A 22286-nucleotide genomic window follows, 5' to 3' on the forward strand; every position below is an offset into this window, starting at 1 on the left:
TCCAGAGGGAAACATGGCCAGATGTTTAATTGCTTTAACAGCAGGATCCGTTTTTACTTCTATTCAAATTCTACTTCTACAGTTTTGCTCTGCATGCCACCACTGAATAGGCATAGTCTGGCTGCAACATTGCATTGTATAGGAGTTTGGAGGCATCATGATTGCTGATGTAAATAATGTTGTGCCAATATTGCAGTGCAACATTTCTCATGGGGCATACATTTGCCTTACTTTTTTGCGTTAATGGGTTTATGTATAGACATCAGCATACTCATTGTGAGATGTTGTCCTTTTTTCTTCTTTTTATTTTGTGCCAATATCTTGCAGATTTGAATTTTGATCAAGACTCCCATAGTCACGGTTTTACTGGGAGAGCCTTAATTTACCTGAGTCTCGAGGAGAGAGATTGCCCAGCACCATACACGAGCCGCATAATCCACTGGTCGAGCGCAGGAGCGCTGCAAGTTACCGCCACCAATAGCGCCGCCGCCCCGGGACTATGTATCCCGGCAGCCTTTGCGGTGGCGCGTTGCCCTGACGCCACTTGAGCGCCAAGAGGGCCCATAGAGACGCCGAGCCCTCGGTGGAGCGGGGGGAGAGCCTTAATTTACCTGGGTCACGAGGAGAGAGATTGGCCAGCACCATCCACGAGCCGCATAATCCACTGGTCGAGCGCAGGAGCGCTGCAAGTTACTGCCACCAACCGCGCCGCCTCCCCGGGACTACGTATCCCGGCAGCCTTTGCGGCGGCGCATTGACCTGACGCCAATTGAGCGCCAGGAGGGGCCATAAAGACGCCAAGCCCTCGGTGGAGCGGGGGAGAGCCTTAATTTACCTGGGTCACGAGGAGAGACATTACCCAGCACCATCCACGAGCCGCATAATCCACTGGTCGAGCGCAGGAGCGCTGCAAGTTACCGCCACCAACCGCGCCCCCGCCCCGGGACTACGTATTCCGGCAGCCTTTGCGGCGGCGCGCTGCCCTGACACCACTTGAGCGCCAGGAGGGGCCATAAAGACGCCGAGCCCTCGGTGGAGCGGGGGAGAGCCTTAATTTACCTGGGTCACGAGGAGAGAGATTGCCCAGCACCATCCACGAGCCGCATAATACACTGGTCGAGCGCAGGAGCGCTGCAAGTTACCGCCACCAACCGCGCCGCCGCCCCGGGACTACGTATCCCGGCAGCCTTTGCGGCGGTGCGTTGCCCTGACGCCACTTGAGCGCCTGGAGGGGCCATAAAGACGCCGAGCCCCAAGCGTCGCGGGAGCGCGCGGGAGCACGCGGGAGCGCCCGGGGCTAAGCCCGGGCAAAGGGTGGGCCCTCTGTGGCCCTCAGAGGTCTTAGGAGGACGGGACGGGCCACCCCCCTTCGATCTGGTTCTGCGCCCTATCGCATATGACGAAAGGTATTTATCAATTCACTCTTGATTCCTCGTCCATTTGTTTAGCGTCATACCCCTTATTACCTGATATCTACGACAAAGAGCCAAGGTACTCGTACTAATTTGCCACATATGTACTTAAAAATTTAAGGAGATCACACCACATTATGACGAAAGTGAAAAAAACTCCCATTGCTACTAGATCCTCCACAAGGAATAAAGTGGCCCCCACCACACCCCTTCCTACTTTTACTGCAATAGACAAAATGCTGCAAAAAACTATAGGCGTTGTGGCAGACGCAATTCAAAATACAGAGACGCCTCTCACTAACCCCTAACCTATGTTTTCCTGACCTATCATTACACACCACTGCTGCTATTAATACCCTTGATATTACAATAAACTCACAGGACTCGCTTCTAATGGAATCCTTCACAGGACTGCCAAGTACTCAACCTAGAGAAACATCGACTGCAGATACAAGCATACCAATAATTTGCAATAGCGGGGAACGTAGCCAACCACTGATCTGCAGCCCACAGGTACAACTGAGGATTTTTTCTTCCCCTAAAACCACGTTTACAAACTTATTGTGTGCGGAACATCTGGGGGGTCTACCATCAATAAATTTCGCAGAGGGCGAAAAAGGAAAAGATAGTTTGCCAACTAAATCAAAAAGTCGATATAGGAAAAAATTAAAACCAAGCAGAAGATTACTTTCCCGACCAATCTGCAAATATAAGTTGTCAGCAAAGGACATTTGGTCTACCTTTAGATTAACAAAACAGACAAATAAGACACTCACTCACCAGAGCACATCACCGTCTAGCTTGATGGAACTCCAGCAGCCAGTTAATACACTCGGCAATACAGATCGGTCGAGTCAGACTGATCTCTCATCTGCAAGTGGCGACAATACACTTCTGTTACAACTAGAACAGTTAATAAGGTCTCTCTTGTTACCGATACGAGAAAGATTGATTAAACTGGAAGAATCTATCGAGTAATCTGAGGTTACACAAAACAAGAACATAGCCCTAGTCCTAGAGACACTCTGATCACTATCAACGAAAGAGAAATCAGTCAAAAGTTTATCAAAATCGACTAATAATAAAAGTGTTCATCCTAAAAATTCGCCCCATAATGACAACAAGAAACAGCCCTCACACCCTCCTTTGATAGATCTAGCCTCAATTGCCTCTAACGATAACTTAAATGTATCAAACAACATTGTATCCGCAGTAGTCTTAGACCCAATTGCTGATCCCGAGCCCCTCCTAGTCGAAATCGACGCGAGTGAATGGGCGGCAGAGGGCCTAAGCACGGAAAAACATGTTGTCCCGCATGGACCCTCAAGGCATATAGCTTTACAAAACATGCCTACAAATGATCTCCTAGAAAATAACAATCCGAAACCCGCAAAAAAAACTATTTACATTAACCTCTCCCCTGAGTCTCATCCATTTACAATAGTTATGATAGGCATCCCAAAGTTGAGCGAGGGGAAAACAGAAACACATGGGGAATTAAAAAACAAGGTGAGCCACTGGCTAACCACATATAGAACGCTTCCTTCACATCTTGACGGTCGCATAGCCCATGTTAGGAGGGCAGATTGGGTGGGATATAGATTTAAGTCCACCGAAGGAGATTGTATCATTGTTACATTTAAAAGCCCTCGTGTGGCAAGTTACATCACTCGATGGAGAGATAGTTCTATAAATAGTCTGATTTGCACAATGGATCTCAGATATTTCTATCCCTTAAATGGCCGTGGGTCAAATATTAGGTATCTATATCCCCCAGGGGATCAGAGAGGGCTTTATCCCCAAAATAATCAACACCAAAATTGGGACATCATAGGCAATTATAATGATTACAACACAGGGAGGGAAGGTATATATCAAGTACCCCAACAGGAATACCCCCTTTCTTCATACACGAATAATCAGTACAATGTCCCAATCTCAAATAGATTTAACGCTTTCTATGAGCAGTGCGACCTGGAGGGGGTTGATTGACTATTTGAACCACGAACCCCCTCTGCATACAAAGACCAGGCCAACCATGTGATAACATCTGACAAAAGTGATGGTACAAAGGGTCCAAATGACTTTAAATTCATAGAAAGTCTTTCACTGTTCGAGCAGATGGGCCCAGAAACAAATATTTTATCAGTGAGCCTACCTCCACAAATTAGAACAGAATTATTCGTAGACCACCCAGAGGCTCCTATTTGTGATCCAACTAATACAGAATATAAGTATAACCCCGCTGAAGATCATGTAGCCAAACGATTAGAGTCTATCCACTTGAAAGTTGCCAATCCTGTTATCATGGCCATTGAGTCTGAAGCAGATATCAGCTTCCCCTGTAATACAAGTCTGGTTTCCTGGAATACGGCAGGCTTGGCTGACAAAGTCTGTGACTCCACCTGGTTGTCTTTCGTTAAACAACACGCAGTGACATGCCTGCAAGAAACATGGCTGGTAGATAGCTACACTGCACACATCGAGGGATACCAACGTTTTTTTTACCCCTGCTGAACTCTCCAGTAGTGGAAGAGCAAGAGGGGGCCTGGCAATATACATACGTTTGGCCCTTACCCACAAAAAAAATATTCGATATACAGGAAATAGGAACATTCAAGTTCTCGATCTGAAAAGGGGTAAACATACTTTGACTCTGATAAATTTTTATAACGCAGTAAATCAGTCTGGAGAATGTAATCTATTAAAGCTGAGTGACTTCCTTACAGATAACGAAAGGTCCCTGTCGACTAAACTGTTGATTGCTGGTGATTTTAACACCCACCCCTGTGGGAACCCGAGAGAGACGCCCATGGGACACCTAGGGTGCAACAGATTGAATGGTTTTCACTTTGACCACTCCAGGCGTGGAACTCTGCTTAACAATTTGATGGATAGAAACAACTTATTTTCAGCCATGTCTGTGACGGCGGAGCACATTCTCTTTCAAGTTCCCACATATAAAGGCAATATAAATGGCTCGTATATAGACCACATTTTGATATCGATGGACCTTGCTAATTTTGCCTCGGACTTTCGCATTCAATTAAATGCCCATAGTGATCATAACCCGATTTCCATCGTTTTGGGTGGTAGCATTCTTGATTGAAGAAAACGCAGCGAAGGGCTGGGAACTACAAAGTGTATTAATGGAAAACGTCGACTAAAATGGTCACTGGTGGACTGTGATAATTTTTACAACTCGATAACCAATCTTTGCAGTTCTGACCTCTTAATTTGTTTGTCTCCTACATCATCTCCAGGCCAAACTTTGTCTGCCTTCGAGGGGATTACAGACAAGGTGGGGTCTTTGCTGTTGATACCAGCAAATGGGCAAGCTGGAAAGAACCCAAAGTGGTTCGACCATTCTTGCACTAAAGCAAATAGAGATCTCAAGACGGCGTTAAAAGCCAGACCCAGAGACCTGGCATGCATTAAGGCTATGCGAGTATTATACAAAGAAGCCATTGCTCTACGGAAAAAAGAGATAAAGGTAAAAACCTGGGAGTCCCTCTTGGATCCCAATACCTTGGGCAATAGCGCAAGGTTCTGGGAAATCATCAATAAACCTCTGTTTGACGATCCAAGCAATACAGCTCTTGGCACAAATATCCCAGAAGAAGATTGGGTCACTCATTTTAGCATCATTTTTAAAAGTGATAAGCCGCAGGCAGTGTATAATTCTATTACTCCTATGGAGAACTCTTTACAATTTTCAATAAATGAGGTAGAAAAAGGTATTCAAGGCCTAACCTGTAATAAGGCTGCCGGCCCTGATGGCCTCCCCCCAGATCTCTTTAAATCAGGTCCAACACTATGGGCTCCAGTCCTTACCGCAGTAATTAACGCTGCAGCAGTTTCTGGTTGTCCCAAATCGTGGGGAACTTCTACCATAGTTCCCGTGTTTAAAAAAGGAGACCGCAATAGTCCACTTTGCTACAGGCCTATATTCTTAATTAATTCTGTAGCTAAAGTAGTTGGGGGTGTGATTTTAAACAGATTACCAGCTTGGGCAGATGAAAACAACGTAATTTCCCCAATTCAATATGGATTCAGGCCAGGTCATTCTACAATTACCCAGTGTCTGAACCTATACATGACTCTGGGGAAATACACCATGGCTAGAAATGGTACAATTCACATGGCATTCATGGATCTATCGTCGGCTTTCGACTGTGTGGACCGAGGTAGACTATGGGTTGCCCTGGCGAAAATGGTTATAGAACAAAGCCTAATTAATCTTTTAGCAGACTTGCACTCTGACACAAGAGCAAATGTCAGATATACACAAGACTTAAAAGTGACCAGGAATTTTGGAATACACCGGGGTGTTCGCCAAGGGTGTATCCTAGCCCCATTCCTGTTTAATCTGTATATAAACGATCTTGAGGAGTGTCTTTTGAGTACGGGAGTTGATTATCCCTATGTTGGGCGGAAAGGACTGTCGGTACTGCTTTATGCGGACGATGCAGTCCTGATATCCAGGACCACAACAGGCCTACAAATTTTGTTAAAAGCGTTTCATGACTTTATGAAGTCGCGGGATCTGAGTATTAACAACTCAAAATCCTATGTCATGAAGGTAGGCCTGGGGAGTAAAAAGCGAAACTCCTTTTACATCAATGGAGAGAAAATCCCCGCTGCTAAGACATTCTCTTATCTGGGTGTCCTTTTTGACCATCAATTGAATTGGGGACCCGCATTACAGAGGAAAACGGGTGAGGTAATTAGGGCCAATGCAGCAATACATGATTTTGGTAGAAAAATGGGAAATAGCCCAGTGGCTGCATTGCTCCAACTTTACCAAGCAAAAAGTGTATCTATTGCATGCTATGGAAGCGAGCTATGGGGGTTCACTTCCCTTAGAGGGCTAGAGGTTGCAGAAAATAGCTTTTTAAAACAGGTCCTGAGGGTACCAAGGGGCACAGGTAATTTTTCTGTCCATGAAGAATTGGGTATGCCCTATTTGAGCGACAGAATAGCCGTAAATCCCATACTCTGTTGGCTGAATTGTTGGACAAATACTGAAATACCCCTTACCCAACAAATTCTGAAAGAAGCACTACCATGGGAAAATGGTCTTAAGGTTCCCTGGCTCAGATATATCAGCAAATGTTTATCTGATCTAGGATGCCCAGACCTTTTTGCATCCCCAGAGCGAACCACTAAAACTGTGCAATAAAAATTTACCATTTACCGCTAAATCTGATGTCGTTTATGTGAAGAAGACCTTCATAGCCTCTAGGTTTTTAGCCTGTGAGGAGACTGAATTAAAAAAAGACAGTGTCCGGAAACATATGCTATTAAAAACTAGTTTACAAATTGAACCGTACCTGTCATGGCCCATGTCGGGCTATGATCGCTTCTGCTTACGAGGTTTCGCCTCGATCTATTTCATCTTCTACTGGCCACACCAAGGGGGGCCCATCGAGGCCAAGTGTTGCCACCTTGCGGCTGCGACGAAAAGTCTCCGCAAGATTTGGCACACTTTTTATTTATCTGCCCCTTTTATTTTATACCAAGGAAGCTATACTTAAAACCAATCCTCAAACAATTGAATTTTGTACAAATCCGCCCAGCACTTTATTACCTTCAATTACTAAGCTATGAATGCACTTTATTTGTATGTAGTTTTTTTAAACTTGCAATTAAATTTAGGGCAAGTATGGAGGGATAAATGTGCTGTTCTGAGAGATATATTTTTATACTAATATAACTATGTTTATTTATACATTTTTAACGTATTGTATATACTGTCTGTAATCTTTTTCACTTTAAGTGACGCTTAATAATACATGAATTTTAAGTGTTAATTGTAAATTTTTATTGAAATGTACTTTTATGGATGTTACCATGAACATTCGAATAAAGTTTCTTGACTGACTGATATGCATGTAAATAGGTTAATATATCAGACTTTTAAATAAGTTTGAGTAAGTAACTTTATTTGTATGAATTAATTAAAATTGTTACAAATATATATAAGTGGGTTTTCACTTTTCTATATGAGTTGTATGTGGTTTAATGCGGTTTAATAACTTTTTTTTTCAGATTCACTCTCTCTAAATGTCGAGACCAAAAATTACCTCCTGTAGGAAAAACCTGTCTGGCAACGTATTGTTCAGGGTCTAAGAACTCTTGGGCTTATTTACAAGCCCCTTGCGCCGCTGGTGCGCCACTTTTAACATGGGAAAAAGTGACGTACCAGCGGCGCAAGGGGTTTGTAAAGAAGCCCCTCTAAGTCTAAGTTGTTGGCGCAAGGGGTTTGTAAAGAAGCCCCTCTAAATCTAAGTTGTTATGTTGTGTTTTTTGACCAGTCAGTCCAGGTGGGTTACTTCACATTCTACCCAGGTTGGATTTCAGTACTGTGGTGACCGCATCTCCCTCCATCTTTAGAGAGAAACCTTCTTAATTCGCCATTAGCGCCCATCAGTTCTTCTTTTCATGTCATATGTGCAAATACACCCATTCTTGTCAACAAAAAATACCATAGGTGTTAAATAGGCGTCCACTTGAACAAAAATAAAAAAAACACCCAGCTAATTACAATATGAAACAGTAAAATGACACGTCTCTGTCTTGCCTCGCACTGTATCGCTTATTATTTGTTTTGTTGTATATAATTTTGCTCACTATCACTTTCATCAACACGTTTTGCACGAATCCTTAATGAGAAGACGAAATTACAGCTGTACTTGTGGAGAAGTGTGGCTCACTGGTTAGAGGAGGCAGACCCGGACGCTGAGATCAGGCCTGGGACCAGGGTTCAATTCCCGACGCGGCAGGGTCTTGAGCCCAAAAATGTCCACGGACTCGGTAATTCTCGCTTCGGTGCCTACTCGAATCACAGGTTCACACTCTGCAACTCTGGGCAATAGCTTGCTTAATCTCCAGAACGGCCCCCTGCGGCGGGATGCCTGGCTTTCACCTTGGGGATACCCAGTAGGGGCTATCTCACAGGGAAAAACCAGGACGGGTTCCCAATGCAAAGCGCTTTGAGACCTGGCGGTGATATTGTGCTATATAAAAACCCATCCATCCATCCACGGTTCAAGCTAATCTGCCATGTTTATTTTAGTTCAGGTGGATTTGGAAGTTTGTTAGTAAATAGTTGAAATGGTATGTTGGAGGAATATTGTATATCCAAGTAGGAAATAAAAATAAGATCGTCGCTGAAAATATTTGTGAATTATTTGTGATTAAATTAAAATATATTACACTATTCAACACTGAAGTCTGGAAAACCTAAATTAAGTGACGTGCTTAAACTTTGCTTCACTGAAAGAAAGAAGCAGCAAAATGTTTCGATTTCGTTGCGTTGCTCATCATCATCTGTGGAGAATCATGGGGGATATGGGGATTGAGGAGGCCATTATCCTCTTTATCAGACAGTTATACTCAAGGGCTGCAGCTTGTGTTCACTTTGGGAAGCAGGGTGAGTGCACCAGGTGGTCTGGAAAACCTAAATTAAGTGACGTGCTTAAACTTTGCTTCGCTGAAAGAAAGAAGCAGCAAAATGTTTCGATTTCAAAAAAATGTAATAGGTATTTTCAATAGAAAAACAAAAAAGAACAACATTTTTCATGTAGTGTACAGAAAATAAAATTGACGTGATAAGAATCATGACAGCTTCAGTTATATGAAGAACATGAAAAATTATCACAGGTAATATACACAAAACGCGTTGAAAAAATACCGGCTGGTACAGGATATCGTACGCTTAATGAATGATCGTCACATGATACATGAAATAAAGAGGGGAGAAAGAAAAAATAAAAATTATAAAAAGTGATATAAAGAAATGAATATCCCCTAATTAAAAGAATAAGAAAGAAAAAGATGAAGCAAGACAGAGCAATATAGAGGCCTGTTCCTACTTATTTTGATTAATATGTCAAAGTACGTGTCTAAGAGACAAAGTCCAGTGAGAACAGAAGCAGCAAAATGTTTATTTGATTTTTCAGTGGAGTCCTTAACACGATGGTATATTCTCCAAATCATAGGCTACAGCAACAGTGACCGCACTATTACGCTTGACTTTTCTCATGAAGGTTTATAAGATTGCAGGTCAAACAAGCGTGGACGCTCCACCAGGAAGACATATGCCCACATGCATTTATCTAAATTGCATTTGCAATCGGTGTGAATCGCTATTTTCGGCTATTTTCGCTATTTGCGAATGCAATTTATGCTTTTGGGATGCATCATGTTTTTTGTTTTTTTTCGCAATTTTAGGAATCGCAAAAGTATTTGCGATTTCTAAAATTAATCGCTAAATTAGCGAATCACATTTTTTTGAGAAAAAATGCTATGCATGAAAATTCGCAATTTGCGATTTTTTAAGAAATCACAAATTGGAATTCTTAAAATTAGAAGAAGTCAAACCTGGTGGTAATTTTTCTAACTTTTTTCACGACAGCTGTAAATCATCAGTACTGCATATAAGGACCTCAGAGACCATGAATTTGCTTTCCAGAATGGCTGCACTTTTCTTTTTGGCTCGCAGGCTGAGGTTGAGAGTAGCTGCAGGATGGAGGAGAAGGCTGATTCAAGAGAGAATCTTCAGAGTGCACATAACCTTACTAGGGCAGACTGAATCAGAGATCTATGCTAAGTATAGGCTCAATGCTCATTTAATTTTAGATTTAATTCAAGAATTGGACCTAATCTTGCAGAGGCAAACACGCAGGACACAAGCAATACCAACCCATGTGCAGGTATTGTGTTCACTGCACCTCCTTGCTTCTGGGTCATTTCAGGGTGTAATAGCCATTGCTGGTGGTGTCTCCCAGAGTTCACATTCCAGATTTTTTAATGCCTTCCTAAATGCCATGTTGCAAAGAATAAGGTATCACATAAAATGTCCTAGTTCACAGCAGGATTTGTTGAAAACAAAGTTAGATTTCAATAACATGGCTCAATTCCCACATGCCATTGGCTGTGTTGATGGCACACATGTTCCCATTTGCCCACCCTCTGAAAATGAGTATATTTTTCACAACAGGAAATGCTTCCATTCTCTGATCATTCAAGCCATTTGCAATTCAAAAACTATAATCACAGACATAGTTGCAAGTTACCCTGGACTCCTACATTTTTAGACACAGTGCTCTCCATGCTAGACTGCTTGCAGGTCAATTTGGAGATGGATACTTGCTTAGTAAATATATTTTTTACAATTGTAACACACTCTTTCTGTATCTGGACACATTTTTCTTTTGCTAGATAAAATTAATTTACTTTTTTTGTAGGTGATAGTGCCTATGCAGTGAGGTCTTACATTTTAACGCCATACCGCAATCCAACTACCAGGAAAGAGCAGCATTACAACCAGGCTCATATAACAACCAGTAATGTGATTGAGAGAACCTTTGGTGTGATGAAATCACGCTTTCGCATACTTCATAAGACTGGTGGAGCTTTGCAATATCGACCAGACATTTGTTGCAAAATAGTAGCAGCATGTGCAATGTTGCACAACTTAGCAACTGAGAGAGGCATAGAACTTGAGGAAGAAGATGTATTACCTCCAAATGACAATCAGCCTCCACAACCACAAGCAAGAGCACATGGACCAGAGGCAGCAGAGGGAAGAAGGAGAAGGGCTGAGATCACACAACATTACTTCTGAAAGAGGTAGGAAGCACACAATACAGTGTTTTGATATCATGTAATTTATTTATTTATTTAAATTAAAAAAAGCATTCACTTTATGATCTTGAAATGTTTAACCAAGAAATTAAATATATGCAAGCCTCAATTGAAATAATGAAAAACATTAAACCATTAACAATATGAGCATTTCCAAAATCAAACAAGAGGCATCACTGAAATGATGTTAATTCTTACGTCCACGCACACCTAATGCCTTTCCTGCATTTTTGCTATTGTGCATGGGCATGTTGCTTGAAACATTCTGCTTTCTATTGCTACGGCGTGTGCCAGTTAAGCAATGCTCAAGTGTGCCACTCACAGTACTGCCTGCTTCATTTTCCCCCATTGGTAGCTCAATTTCAGGAGCTACATTGCTTTGTGATTTTTCCAAAGATTCATGGAGTGTCCCCATTCCCTTGCCAATGTCTGCAAATATTTTCTTCATATCTAACTGCATTGAAAGGGTCTGTTTGCAGAGCTGAGCTGTACAATTAGAAAGGCGAGACATTTGCCTATTATGAGCCTGCATGTAGGTCAGTAGTTACAGGTGCCTTTTTCCAATTTTCTTTTCTTTTTTTTTTTTTTAAAGTGCAAATGATCTCTAAAGCAGTGGCAATGCGGTCCAGCTTCTCTGACGATGTTTCATGGCCTGTCTTAATTACATTTATCATTTTGTTCATACTGTTGTACATGGAACGCATTTGTTTGCTGATATGTCCAAGTTTTCCTTTCATAATTCTAATGTCTTTGCCTTGCAGGCGCTGCACCTTGAGGATTTTGTCTTCAACAAGACTGCCAGTGCTGGGGCCCTTTCCAAAACTTCCACTATCTGCTACATGAGCACGACTTATAGAAAACTGCTGAAGTCTCCTTCGCCTACTCAGCCTTGTATTTGTGACTGTTGGAGTAGGTTGAGGTTGCCTTTCAGAAACATTTTCAATCTGTTCTTCCTCAGAATCACTTTGCAGCAGTTGACACACTCTCTGTCTTTCACCTCTTTGAGAATGGGATGCTGATGTGGTTGGGGCATTTCCCTCATCTGTTGCTTGACCTTCTTGGGTTTTGAAATCCCTCAAATCACGTTCAATTAATTCCGGAAGTGTTTCTATGATTTAAAAAGTGCAAACATGATGTTATTAAATGTTTGCACTTTCCAAAAAAACTACATATAAAAGTTGAGTTTATATACAATAACATGTCCCCGGTCTAATTATGTATCATTTTAATATGAAAATGTAATAATTAAACTTGTATTGCTTTTAAAAATGATGTACTGTACAAAACTACATCTCCCATGAAGCACTGCTTTCATGTTTTCCCACAGTTAAAAACTTGTTTTGGGAGAAGAATAAGAAATTTTATAACACAAAAAAAACAGCAACTACAACTACTTTGACAAGCCTCTTGCACACTCTATTTGCTCCATTCATAAAACAAAAAACATTAACAGTTCACTTACCTTCTGAAGGGGTAGGAATCTCTGAAGTATCAATGTCTATCACTCCAACCACAGCCTCAGTCAACAGTGTGCCTTCCACCATGTCTTACAGGGGGGTATTTGGTCTATCCCTGGGTGTTCCACCTCCAGTTTATTTTGTTGTTTTACTCCTGCTTGCTAACCTCTCTTTTGCACCACTGCGCAGGTCATATCATCTTTTTTGTAAATTAATAATGTCACGGTGTGCATCACCAACTGCATTAACCTTGGCTTGGATGGCACACCATAGATTTCTTTTAACAGCTTCTGGAACTTTCAGAGACTGCTTCCCAAAAAGTTGTTCCTGTCTCTCGGTCACCTCCTCAATCAGAATTTCCAACTCTTGGTCTGAAAATTTAATTTTCCTTTTCCTGGCTGGCCCCTCTTCCACAGAATTTTCATTTGCCATTTCTCCACAGATTTCAGGAACACAGACTGCAGCAGCAACCTCCAGGGAAAGCTCAAAGAGCCAACTGCCAAACCTCACCTTCAAACAAAGGAGAAGCTGTGCCTAATTGCTGTACTGGCTTCCAGGCTGTTGAATCAATGAGATTCATCATGTGTGTTTTTTCGCAGTTTGCAAATTCGCAAACTGCAAATTCGCAATTAAGAATTCGCATTATCCTTGCGATTCGGTAAAAATTGCGATTTTTACCGAATCGCAAAAAAAATGCAAAAAAATTGATGCATTGATATTTGCGATTCCTTATTTGCGATTCCTTATTTATCGCAAATAAGGAATCGCAAAAAAAACCATTGAGGCAGCTACCCATAAGCTTTTTGGAGTGTCGTTCATGTATTTCTCAGAAAAAAATGAAGGCTCGTGAAGATGTGAATTGATGAGCTTTCAAATGAAAAGCAGAACGTTCACATTACTCTTTGTAAGAAAGTCACTATTTTGTTTGGTTCAATAAATCTGAGTTCAACCATTGGTAGCTAAGGCAAACAACGGACAGGCTTAATTTAGAGAAAATGATTAAAGGATTTAGAAATATCAAAACAGTTACAAAGGAAAAACATTCAACGAAATAAAAATTCCACCCAAATTTATAAAAGTAAAACAATTTAATTAACAAAACTACACAAATACAACAAAACAATCCAGTAGGGGAGGAGGCAGAGATTTGAATTTGAGTAAAAATAGCAATAAAAAGAGATAATCGCCAATGTGGGTCAATTGATTGTGATAGCTGGGGACCTAGACACAAATTCAGGGCTACCGTGATGGGGCAAGGGTCCGACACACCAACCACGTTCGACACAGTCAGCAGTTTTACCATGGGACTTAGGCCCACATGCATCAAAAATCCATTTTACATTCCTTAAATAGCAACTTTTAGGTAATCACTATTTAAGGAATGCAAAATAGTGTGTAAGAAAATAACGATACCTAATAGCGATTCCTAAAAATTCGCAATAGCAATTAGGTAACCAATATTAGGTAATAGTACTCCTTTCGTTCCTATGGGCTTAAAGACCTATAGGTGTGAAAGGTTTTGCATTACCTAATATGCGATTACCTAATTGGTAAATGCAAATTAGGAAATGCATTCATTGATAACTTTATTTCGGTCAAATGACCATAAAAGTGCACATAAAATACATCAGCACAATAAAACAATAAATAGTCATAAAAAATTAAAAGAGAATTAAACTACAAGTTATCTGGGTACGAGAAATAGAAGCAATAAGTGCAACAATTAGGTTAGAAAGGTTTGCCTCCTACGCCACATACTGAATAAATAACGAGAAACAGCAAACACAATGGGAGGATGGGTATCATAGGTCAATATCCTGCAGGCCTGTGTAAAATGCAAGAATCCCAAATTCTTACAAATAGGAATCAGCCAACATTTTCTAATTGCAGAGTAGGCAGGGCAAAAAAACAATACATGAGTTACATTCTCGTTTTTATACCTACATTCAGGGCAGACTTCGTTATTGGGTTTTAGCCATTTAGATGTAAAAGACCTAATAGGTAGAGTGCCATGCCTTAACTGGAGATATAGCTTTCGAGCAAGCGGGGGTTCAATTAAATCCAAGAATTCCTCAGTTTTGGATTCTAGTTTAACTAGGAGGAACTCAGATGTCAATCTACCAAATGTTGCAGAGCTCAATAGCGTTTGAACGTTCTGCATACGTATATGAGAAAGGAGTTCATTCTTTGATATCCCTAGGCAATAAGTCTCAGGAGTTTCCCACAGTTCCAAAAGACCTAACCGAGTACTAACAGTATGATTATACTGAAGCCAAGGGATCTTTTTGTATATAAGAAGAGACCAAATCTCAGAAAATTCCGCTCTATAAGCGGCCAGTTCGGGGACTGACCACAACCTCTTCCAGTACATAATTGGTCTTGCACTTATGATCTCCTCTATTGGGACCATGCCAAGATCAAGTCTAAGAGGGATCAAAGGCGTACTAGGCGGTAACCCAATTAAATTTCTCACAAAAGACTGCTCTACCTTTTTGAGGTTCATTATCTGCTTGTGGCCCCAAAGTTCAGCCCCGTAAATTGCTGCCGTTCTAGCCTGGCGACAATATATCTCCAGAGCTGGGGACACCGGCCTAAAAGTTGACTCCCTAAAAACGTTGCTTATACTCCCAGCAAGCTGAGATAACTTAAGTGTTGACTTTGCAATCTGCGTGTTCCAGTCAAAGTTCTCAGTCAGAGTAACACCCAGATATACAAATGTTTTAACCCTTTCAAGGGGGGTACCATGTAAAACCGGATTTGGGCGTACCCGCTTAGGGGGGTAAAAAATCATAAACTTTGTTTTTCCCAGATTGATTTCTATCCCCAAAGCTCACAAAACTCCACGAATCCATCAAGTGCTTTTTGAATGCCCGATGATGTTCAAGACAACAGCAGAGTGTTGTCTGCGAACATCAGAGCGGGCACTCTACCCGTAACCAATTTAGGGGCATCATTGTTTACCACACCATTCAAATGTTCGACAAGGCCGTTAATGTAGAGGCTGAATAGTGTGGGTGCCAGCACGCACCCTTGGCGAACTCCTTTCTGGACAGGGAATTGATCTGTGAGTTCGCCATGCCTACCACACCTGACCTGGGCAAACATGGAGCCTAGATAGAACGGCTAATAAATATGGCGGTAGTCCCAAGTCTGCTAGCATCATCCACAATTTTTCCGCGGAACCAGATCAAATGCCGCCCGCAGGTCCACAAACACAAGGTAGAGGCTGCCACCCTCTACCTTTGATGTTTTCCAATACATGACCTGCAGGCGAAATATCTGATCTAAGGTAGATGTGCCTGACCTAAAGCCTGCCTGGAGTATAGACAAGATCCCATTCTCATCAATCCACCCGAGAATCCTGTCAAGGATAACCCTCCCCATCAGCTTTTGTGATGTACCAATTAAGCTGATGGGTCTATAATTAGAGGGGGTTAGTGGGCAGCCCTTTTTTAAAATAGGGACAATTTCTGCTCCTAGCCAAGTAGGGGGCAGGTCGTCTCCCTGCAAAATGCCATTAAATAGAACGACCAAATAAGGGGCCCAGATTTTAGGTTGTGCCCTAAACAAGTCCCCCGGCAATTTATCCAATCCTGGAGCCTTGTTAGGGAGCAATTTACCTATGGCTGTCTCAACTTCAATCAAGGTAAAGAGTTCAACTGGGGCGAGGCATGTAGGGACTACAGTCAACCATCCACGCTCTTCAGCCCCGTTGACGCTTTGGAATTGCTGAGGTTCAAGAGTACTAACAGGCGAGCCATCAAACTCAGAGGTGCCATATAGAGCACCAAAGTGGCTTTCCCCGATTAAAGGGGCAATATTGGGGGCAAGCACCTGGGTATGGCCACTAAGTCCAGTTGCAACAATGGACCAGAATAATTTGGAATCCTTACACCTAAGTGCAGATCCCAACTCCTCCCACATTGTGGCCTCCCATTCCTTCTTAGCATCACAGATTGCCTTTTTATATATAGTGCGATGCACCCTGATGGCCTCACTATCATTGGTTTTTATTACTGTAAGCAAGGCCTTTTTGGCCTTCCGACAGGAGGTATTAAACCATCGAAGAATCGTGGTCCGGTGCTGATTTGCCCTTCTCACAGGGTACAGAATATCTTTTAATATGGCAACCAATTGATTATGTATTTCAGTTGCCCTGCCCAAATGGCCAGATTTCCCCATCTCTTCAATGAGCGGAATAATGGTCTCATATAATTCAGCAAGTTTACTAGTGGACGCTTGTAAGTCTGGCCATTTAACCCTTCGCCTACAGTTTGTTATTATTAATGGCACAGTAGCGCAATGTTCAGTCAGGCTTGAGCCTTTCAACTCAAAGCTCCCCGGTTTAAGGGACAGAACTAGGGCATTATGGTCACTGTCAAACCTTTCAATGACCCTAAGTTCATACAGCCTGTCCCAGTGCCTAGCCTCAATGAAGATATAATCGATTACTGAGGTCTGATTTAATCGATTAAACGTGGCTCTCCCTGGTCTATCAGGCTCCACCCTCCCATTGCATGCTCGTAATGATGTAGCTAGCGCAAATGATTGCAATTGCAAAACAAGAAGGGTCCATACCTTGACCTGAGGAGTCAATGGCTCTGGGATGGCCCAAAGAAAAATCAACATCATCCGGGTCGCCAAAGTTCGGGTCCATGAGGGGCTCAAAATGACAATTGAAGTCTCCACCCAAAATTAACACGGTGGAGGGGTCAATCGACTGTATGAGGGTTAACAGAGTTCCGACAGCCTCTGACTCAAGGCCCCGCCTAACTGGCCTTGAGTATACATTAATCAAAGCAATATTTGGCCCATTAGGCAGGGTCAGCAAAACACACTGGACATCCAATGAGTTAGTTAAGATCGGTGATGCCTTTACTCCCAGGTGCGTGCCAACCCATATAGACAACCCGCCCGAGGGCCTGCCCCTATCACCCATGCTCGCCAGGATATCGTATGTTGCAAAACCCTGGGCTATACTTTCTTTTAACACCCAGGTTTCCTGCAACATACAAATATCATGCGAAGCCATAAAAGAGTCCCACTCTGGAATAGGCAATTTACTCTTAAGTCCCGCCACGTTCCAGGATAAGATTTTAACTTGGGGAACGACCAGATCTTGCTTGATTGGTTCACAATCCAAAGAACCGGGAAGATCAATAGTAGCAGAAGAACTAGCTTCTACACCTTGCTCAAGCTCACAATTCAATGGGTGTCGATCATCAGGAGAAGAGACAGTTGCAGACTGAGTGGTTAGTTCTGTTACCAAGATTTTTACTAAGGGGCTTAATTTTGCATTTGCAACTAGGTTGTCAGTAGTGGGTAGCATATTGATAGGGGGCCCCGTCTGTCAATCGCAATCATCGAAGCCCGAGAAGGCATCGAATCTATTTGCAACTTCCAGCGGGGTAAACGGTAACAAGTGGTCCATCCTCCTGTTTCTGTTTCTATATCTCCTAAATGGTACAGTGTCCCACCCAGGTACATTTTCAAATGTCATAGGGTTAGATGCATGCGTCATATACCGATTATTAAAAGGTATAGAAGGGTTAGTCTGGAGGCAAAGTAAAGCTCCAGGGTACGTTATAGGGGTCACTAGAGATCTCGGATAAAAATAAGTCAATTCACAGGGAACGATGGAGTTGCCGACATTCCCTGGAGACCAATCTAGAATGTATCTAACAGCTCTAGGATCTCTGAAATTGATAACAATTAGGACATGCAGGATATCGCCATTAATACTATAAGGAAGTGGTCAGTTTTGACTAAGCCAGTGCATGGTTTTGTTTTTTAACTGAGAGAACCCTTCCCTCTTACCATCCGCTAATGTAGGGACTTCCGTAAGGACAACCACAAAAGGAACCGCTTCTGGAGGTAATTCGACTTGACGCCCCCTATGGTTCACTGCCCTAACGGGGCTAGTACTTCCCCTCTCATCTCGCATATGTCCTATGTAAGATTTTTTTTCTCCCTTCTGAACGTCACTAGCAACAAGCGGTGCCGCTTGTTGAACTAATTTGGGGGGTATTGCCCTGTGTTGTTTAGAGTTTATAGGCTTATTAGTTTGGTTTGCACCCTTATGGGCAACAGGAGTGGAAGATGACACTGTGACTGCGGGGGGCAGCTCCGGCTTCGCAAGGTCCTTAATTAACCCAGCATTATTACTAATAGCCAGCTCTAAATTCCCCAGCCGTTGCTCGACCCTCTTCAGCCTCTCTATTATAGGTAGTATGAATGACCTAATTAAATGTTCCATACTTTCCAAAGGAGCAGCAGACAGTGCTTCCTTTGGCGGGCAATGTAAAGGAGTGACTAAACCTGGTGAAGTTAGTACAGTTATTATAGGGGCTTCTGGAGTTGGTACAGTTGCTATAGGGGTGGTTAAAATTGGCACAGTTGTTATAAAGGCCTTTGAAGTTGGCACAGTTGTTACAATATCCTTTGTGATTTTACCAAAGTCGGAATGACTAATCTTGCTTCTTTGCGGATCACCACCCCTCTTTCTTCTTTTACTTGGTGGTGGACCATGAACTTTGGGCATCACTTGTTTCTTGGCCTTCTTTTTAATAGTCTCAACTACTAGTAAAGGTGGCTCGACTGCCACATCTGCTCCTATGGTTGAATTACTAGGAAGAGATATAACGTTTGTATACAGGTCGTTGGACATATCAAGTAGAGGAGATATATCTCGCAAGAGCATAGGAACACTATCTATAGATAGAGGATCCTCATTTTCAATATGGGAGCTTACATCAAGTGGAGTGGTTTGTTTCAAAAGGTCCAAGGGAGGTCTATTTTTCATACATTCAACAGAGCGACGTCGCTCAGCCCGGCGCTCAGCCAATGTACTCTCCCTTTCTATATCTGGAGCAACCTTTGTAAAGTAGCTATCTAGTATACCTTTTCTAATTCCCCCTGCCTTCACGGGTACAAGTTTTTCAAGGTTCAAGGCCATGGTAGGCTAGTAAAAAGTACAAACAAAAGGTCCTTGGCAACGTGTTAGAGTGTAGGCCCAGCCCAGCCTCCTCTGGCCTCTGAGGGCCTAAGAGGGCCCGCCCTTTGCCCGGGCTTCGCCCGTCGTCCCGCGAAGCGGGGGGTTAACAGCCTTTGTAGCGCCTCCTGGCACTGTAATGACGGAACCAGCCCGTGCCCTGCCGCAGGGGTTGATGGGAATCCGAGTCCTCCTCTCAGCGGCCGCTATGATGGCAATAAGCTGCGTCGGGGGGACTCGGACAGCAGCAGCCGGGTAGAAAGATGCCCAGAGTCAGTGTCAGCACGCAATGGCCCACGTTTTTTTACAGGATTCACACACTCCGCCGGGGGTTAGCAGCCTTTGTAGCGCCTCCTGGTGCTGTAATGACGGAACCAGCCCGCGCCCTGCCAGAGGGGTTGATGGGAATCCGAGTCCTCCGCTCAGCGGCCGCTATGATGGCAAAAAGCGGCGGCGGGGGGACTCGGACAGCAGCGGCAGGGTAGAAAGATGCCCAGAGTCAGTGTCAGCACGCAATGGCCCACGGTTTTTTACAGGATTCACACACTCCGCCGCGGGTTAGCAGCCTTTGTAGCGCCTCCTGGCGCTCTAATGACGGAACCAGCCCGCGCCCAGCCACAGTGGTTGATGGGAATCCGAGTCCTCCGCACAGCAGCCGCTATGATGGCAAAAAGCGGCAGCGGGGGGACTCGGACAGCAGCGGCAGGGTAGAAAGATGCCCAGAGTCAGTGTCAGCACGCAATGGCCCACGGTTTTTTACAGGATTTTTTTAGGAAATGCAATGCTATATCCCTCAGCAACAAATACCAATTGTGGACTATTTAATCAGGAAGGTGAGGGCAGTAATGAACCTCATCACGGAGTCCACATGTCTGCTACAGAATATGTTTGGTTCCACGTCTCAGGGATCAGCTATTTACTCTGTAATTGCATCAGCATCTCTAAAAAAAAAGTTTAATTACTGACCTAAAAGTAACCTTCACTACTTTTAGTGACTCTGTGGCAATCTCTTGTCGCCTGGCCTGGGAAGGGATACATGTCCAACAAACAAAACATTTTAAACCACTCAGAACTAAATGGTATTGTTTTAAAATGGGGTAAAATCGATAAGGAGAAACCGGTCTCTTCAGTAGTCGCCAATAGATATCATGAAATCATGACATGTCTCGAAACAAATACGGATCCAATAAAGGTTGTGACTGCATTTGAGTCAATACTGTGTGAGGTAAAAAAACAACCTACTAAAAAATTGTGTAGTCGCCAAACTAACTACCCCAAGGTGATTTGACCAAAATTGTAGCAGAATGCTCTCAAACCTACACATGGGCCTTAGGATTGAACCAAGAGACAGGGCACATGTCAAGCTCTCATGTGAACTTTACAAAGATGTTAGGAAGGCCAGATTACAAGCACTGAAGGAGGAAGCCTGGGAACATCTCCAGCAGGCTTCGACCTTAAAAAATGCCAGGGAATTTTGGAAGGTAAATAATACCCCATTTCTGATAGCATCTCTAAATTCCATCCTAGATAGCCATATGAATGAAGAATCATGGGTGGCCCACTATTCCAAAATATTCGATCATGGGAGAGTAGGAAGGCATGGCCTTAATCCAACACACTTTCTTACCTTTTATCTTTTAGAGATAAGAGAAGCCCTTTCCCAATGTACAAATAGCAACACCCCGGGCCCAGACAGTAGCCCAATGGACTTCTTTAGTGAGCTCCCGGACCTTTAGGCCCCATTTTGACCAATGTTTTTAATGTGGTAGCGAAGATGGGCCCGCCAGAATCATGGTCAAAATCCATTTTAATCCTGATATTTAAGAAGGGAGACAAATCGGAGACACAAAATGATAGGCCCATTTCCTTTTTAGTTAGTACGGCTAAACTCATGGGACGGGTCTTATTGAATAGATTACAGGAATGGGCTACAGTAAAAATTGGCTTGATCCCAACCCTAAATAGATCTAAGAAGGGAAAAGGCACCCAGGACATATGTTGAAACTTGAGCTTGCTTATCGCCAAGTACTCACAAGCTAATCAGGGCAAGCTCTACTTGGCTTTCATGGACATTTCAGCAGCTTTTGACTGCGTTGCTCATCATCATCTGTGGAGAATCATGGGGGATATGGGGATTGAGGAGGCCATTATCCTCTCTATCAGACAGTTATACTCAAGGGCTGCAGCTTGTGTTCACTATGAGAAGCAGGGTGAGTGCACCAGGAGTTACCTATTATCAGGGGAGTTCCACAGGGGTGCCTCCTTGCCCCCTTTCTTTTTTCATTGTACAAATAGAGTAGAGGCCCCCTTTTTAGACTCAACCCTAACGTTCCAAAGATGATCAAAGTCTGCATCCCCATCCTCCTCTACGCAGATGATGCTGTCCTATTAGTACGCACTAGCCTGTCACTCCAGAAGCTTTTAGATACCTATGTTAATTTTATGTATAATTTAGATTTACAAACCAATGAGACAAAATCTTTATTTTTAGTGACCGGGCCGAAGGCGAAGAAAGCACCTTTGTTTTATACAGCAGGTCGGAGAGTGGTTCAGACAGACACATTCCCCTAATTAGGGGTGACATTCGATAGAGCGCTATCATGTTCCCATTTGGAGAGAAGCAGAGGCCTAATGTTAGAAAAGATACTGGTGTCCTATTTTCGTTTATCAAAATGTTAGACTCGAAACCCCTAGAGGTTTTGAAAAAGGTATATTCAGCCTAATCCACTACAGTAGCCACATATGGAGCTGGTGTGTGGGGACACACTAACCATG

Source organism: Lissotriton helveticus, chromosome 8, assembly GCF_964261635.1.
Source record: "Lissotriton helveticus chromosome 8, aLisHel1.1, whole genome shotgun sequence".
NCBI classification, from domain to species: Eukaryota; Metazoa; Chordata; class Amphibia; order Caudata; family Salamandridae; genus Lissotriton; species Lissotriton helveticus.